This window comes from Micropterus dolomieu, linkage group LG16 (genome assembly GCF_021292245.1).
Source record: "Micropterus dolomieu isolate WLL.071019.BEF.003 ecotype Adirondacks linkage group LG16, ASM2129224v1, whole genome shotgun sequence".
Classification (NCBI taxonomy): domain Eukaryota; kingdom Metazoa; phylum Chordata; class Actinopteri; order Centrarchiformes; family Centrarchidae; genus Micropterus; species Micropterus dolomieu.
The window spans coordinates 12434872-12439871 of NC_060165.1; the positions used below are offsets into that span (position 1 = coordinate 12434872).

A 5000-nucleotide genomic window follows, 5' to 3' on the forward strand; every position below is an offset into this window, starting at 1 on the left:
CTGATCACAGAACGTGTGTTAAGTCTTACTGCTTGTCGACAGCCTGCTTTTGGCCTGTTGCACGGGTCCCACGCTAGCTGCCCGATCCTGGCTTTTTGCTAGGGATTCTCCGGGGTTTTCCGTGTCTGATTGAAAACGCCTCCTCCGTCTGGCAATTCGGCTGTTTTCAGGTTTCCTTCGTTGTAGTTGGCGAGACCACGTGGCTTGGTCTGACCTCGGTGAAGTTGGCTCGACGAAAAAGGCTTAAAATGAATTAGTCCAGTGTAACTTAACGGACTGATAACTTTAACAAACAAAAGAAATAAAGAAAATAAAACAAACTGAAGGCAGATCGATGTCGCAGCACTTCAGTTGTGTAGCTTCAGGCGAACAAAAGGCCGAACTCGCTGGCTGAGTCTGAGGGCGTTACCTGGCGTGGCACGCCATCGCGTGCCGAAGCGTCCAGGGAGCCGAGCAGAGCGGAAGAGAGCCAACAGCGAAGAGAAGAGCGCAGCGAGGTCGCGTGTCACTCTTTTGTTGCCTGGGGCGTGGTTCCCCAGGGGGCGTCTCAGGTTTCCCAAGGGACTGCCTCTCTAAACTTAATGTCAAAAAAGAAATCTATTTGCGCGTATTATAATCAAATATTTTCCACAATCGAACCTCAATGGTCGAACGGTTGTACTGTTCTAAGCATTTGGTAACAGGAAACAATTGTCACATTATTGGTCAGGATATTTATACATTTAACGGCATTTCCAACGAGGGCATGTAATACTTATTTCGTCCACTTGGGGGAGCTCAGGTTACATAAGGAAAGCTTAGATTAATCAGATGAAGGAGTGTCTTGCTGAAAATAAAAACACTGCACAAGTAACTTTCTTTTCAGCACTAATATCAACAATAGATAGCAACAACAGTTAACATAACTACTCAAATAGAGGCAAACGTAATCAGGTAACTAAAGATTTAATTAAACTTAATTAAATGCTTTGAGTCTTTGGAGACTGCAGTCTTTAGCCATTCAAAGTTTGGCTGTCCTGGATTATGTCACACTTAGGCGAGACAAGGATTATCCCTTTGATGGGATAATAAACATAGAGCAAAGTCAGTTGCCACGGAAACATGCCTACGGACATTCACAAACTGCAAGAGACCATCCCCCAACACTGCTGGTACTCAACGACTGGCAGACGAGCTGAATGGTTTCTACTGTAGGTTTGAAAAGCCCAGAGTCACACCTCTCCCCCACTCCAACGCCATCTTCAAACAGTCACCTTCCCCCTCTGACCTCTCACCTGCACTCAAGATCTGTGAAGAGGACGTGAGCCACCTCTTCCAAAGGCAGAAGATCAGGAAGGCTCCTGGACCTGTGTCTCACCATCGTGCCTGAAAATCTGTGCGGACCAGCTGGCCCCCATCTTCACTCAGATCTTCAACAAATCACTGGAGCTGTGTGAAGTTCCCTCCTGCTTCAAACGCTCCACAGTCATCCCGGTCCCTAAGAAACCCTCCATCTCTGGACTGAATGACTACAGGCCTGTTGCCCTGACATCTGTAGTTATGAAGTCCTTTGAAAGACTGGTGTTAGCCCACCTGAAGGACATTACAGGCCCCCTGCTGGACCCCCTGCAGTTTGCTGTCAACTTGGGTCTGCATCACATCCTGCAACACCTTGACTCTTCAGGGACATATGCTAGGATCCTGTTCGTGGACTTCAGCTCGGCGTTCAACACCATCATCCCGGACATCCTCAGCACCAAACTCACCCAGCTCACTAAGCCATCACTCTGATGAACAGCTGATTTCTGACTCACAGTGTCGGGAACAATTTCTGTGCAATAACCCAGTAACTCTGTCTCTAATCAGCACCTGTTTACTGGTTTCCACTTATTATTTATTTATTCACCATTCTCTATTTCAGTGCTGCTCATACTATGTTCATACTATGTCATATTGTATATACTGAATACCAATACACCTACCTCAGGTCATAAGGTCATAGGTCTTATTTATTTTTTCCAGCATCCTTTGCACTATGCTCCATCACACTGTGTACATGTATGTGTATGTGTACCTGTATATCATATCCACCTTCAACATGTACATAATGAGAATAGTTCTATCTCACACAGGCTCCGCCCTCTACTAGACTCTACTGGACTCTATGGGTACTACCTCTCCTTCTATCACACGCACGTACTCGCCCACTGAAATTTTGAATACTGTAAGTAGCCAACCAATTGGACGTCGCTACTGTACGTGCGTACCGTATAAATAGCGGTGTCCTCACTGCTCAGCATCCTTTTTTCTTCAGACAGACAGCGAACCGGCCACTGACTTTCACCTCCACGGATGGAGTCGCCGCTCCTTGAAGCTCACCTTTGCCCGTCGTGCCCCGGTCTGATCGCCGGGGTAGACACTCATCGATCCTGCTTTGAATGCCTCGGCAGGGACCACGCCGTGTGTTGACTGCCGAGCCATTCCTCTCATCCGGCATCAGCAGCGCTGGGAGCATTTCCGGCAGTGTGAGCTCTCCCTCATCTGCGAGGAGTGTGAGGAAGACGCCGGCCCGGATCCCCTCCCTGCCGAGGAGGATGCTCCGGCCCCCGATCTACCGTCTCAGTCGGCTTCACGCTCCCTGCCGTCCTTGCCGCCGCCGCTGATCGACGATGATGCTGACAGCCTGTCATCTGTGTCAGTCCGTCACGACTTCCCCGCAGTTATGGCTATAGCAGCAGGGCGCGTCGGGCTAGCACTGCCCCCCCCCATCCCGCCTAAGCCAGTGAGTCAGCTCCGGGAGGGGTTCTACGGGCCGACTCGCCGTGCTCAGCCCGCCTTCGTCTCCCCGGCTCTCCCAGAAATCTGGCAGTGCGCTGAGGCATCCTGGGCAGAGCCGCAGCAGACGAGGGCGCCCGTTGCGGGTTTGATTGATTTCCTGCGCGTGCAGGGCCACACTGAAACAGCTGTTCCATGCGTGCCCCCGCTGGAAGAGGCCCTCGCTGGCCACCTTCTTCCTCACTCTGCTGGCTGGTCAGCGGGAAGGAGGCCCTGCCCGCTGCTGGCGCAGGACAGGGGGACGTTGGAGTATTTTTAAAAAAATATTCCAACTGGGCGCGCAGCTGGCCGCCAACAATCTGGGTGTGCTGGGTGTCGCGGCGGCATCCGAGTCCCCAATCGCCCCCCCCTCCTCATCGGACCAGGTGGATTTCCTGCCCCGAGCCATCAGTCAGATGAACAACCTGGTCCAGGGTGTGGCCACCACTGCTGGGCGCGTCATGTCTCTGGCCACAGTAGGTGTGGTTGGGACTTACTGCTCTCCATGGGAAGGACCGGGAGGAGCTGTTGGGTGCCCCCATCTCATCTGACGGCCTCTTTGGCTCCATATCCTCCGCTACTCAGCGCTTCAGAAGGTTGGAGGAGGAGAAGGCGCAGCTCAGTCGCCACCTGCCGCTGGTTCACGGCAAGGGCAGCGAGCTTCGCCGTCGTAATGCCACCCTCAGACGTCGTGCTCGCCGTCAAGCCAGATCGCCACTGTCTTCATCACCGGCTACTCAGGCCGGATGCACCGCGCCCTCCCCGAGACACCGGGCCGCCCAGGGATCCCACACAGGCGAGGGGATATACATCGTGGCCAGAGGAGCAGCCTAGACCCCCCCGCCAGCCTACCTGCGGCTGGGGGAAGAAGCGGCCGCTGAAATGACTGGCTGAGGAGGGAGAGCAGCCGGCCAATGTGGCCAAGCCCCTCCCCTCCGTCTCATGCCCAAGCCACTATGTTTTTAAGTTGTGTGCTGCTTGTGACAAGGGTGTAAATGTACCAAATGTTTTGATTAAAACAACCTATGTTGTGCTGAACACACCACAACACGCGTTCACCGACGCTAAGCTAATGGCTTGCCCCGTGGCCCACACCGCTCTCCCGGCTAAGGCTGAATGAGACGGTGGTGCGGCCCGGGCATCCACAGTGCTTGCTACGCCGCCTGAGCTGCGACACACTCCGCTTCCGTGGCATGACGGCCGAGAAACGAGCCGCTCTTGCCGTAGAAGTGGCACAATGCAGCTATCTGATCCTAGCTTGCATTCCCAGCGCGCCTACGGAACCCGCTCGGGCGCGCGCTAGCTCACCGGCAGTGTTTTCGTGCCACACAGACATACACGCTAAGCTGCCGAAAACGAGAGGTCGCAGCGCATCACGGCGTATCCGTGGTAGCAGCAGCCTAGCCCGCTATTGCCGGAGAGATGCTGTTACTAGCCACGTCTCTCCCGTCATAGCAAAGCAGGGAAGATTGCTCGTTGCCTCTGCGAGCGGCTCGCTGCGCCGTTTGGCCGCAGAGGGGACACTATCTCTCCCACAGTGGCCAACAGCTGTGGAGAGGAGAGCTCCCCGGCTCGTCACTGCTCCTCTCGACAGTTCTGCTGATAGTGAACGCGTCACTGTAGACGCTACGACAACACTGTTGCAGGCAATGACGTCATCGGAGTGACCGGCCGTGGTGCGTTCAGGACACCACAATCCGCTCGGGGTTTTCGAGACGGTTCGGCCCTTTCGATTGCGGCCCCCCTTGGGCCAAACTCCCATTTATGGAGGGTTTGGCGGCGGTGAGGGCCAAGGAAGCTTTCCAGCGTTTCATCCACAACGCTCCTCAGCTAACAGCGCGTCCCCTGACTCACTTCCACACGGAATGGAGACGCTGCTGCAAGCCAACAGACTGGATGGACGGCACACTGAGGCGGGGTTACTCCCTACAATTTTGCCGTATCCCACCGTCTTTCCAGGGCATCAAGGAAGCCAACCTGTCCTCTCAGGAGGCTCCACCACTTCCTGCTACAAAGCTAAGTGGCTGGGCTTTCAGCGCTGGTGCATTGAGAAGGAAATGGATCCCATAACCTGCTCAGTGGGATCCATCCTTTCCTTCTTGCAGGGCCTAATGGAGAAGGGACTGTCACACTCAACCATTAAGGTGTATGCGGCAGCTATCTCATCTTGTCATGAGGGGTTTGGCGACAGACCTGTCTTCACCCAC

At 54.2% G+C, this 5000-nt stretch overlaps 1 long non-coding RNA gene across 1 annotated transcript in view; it reads left to right on the forward strand.

The window, feature by feature from the left end:
- The window catches only part of LOC123985172, a 23654-nt gene that overhangs the window by 7414 nt on the left and 11240 nt on the right, over positions 1-5000 (forward strand). The gene's annotated exons all lie outside the window — the stretch shown is intronic.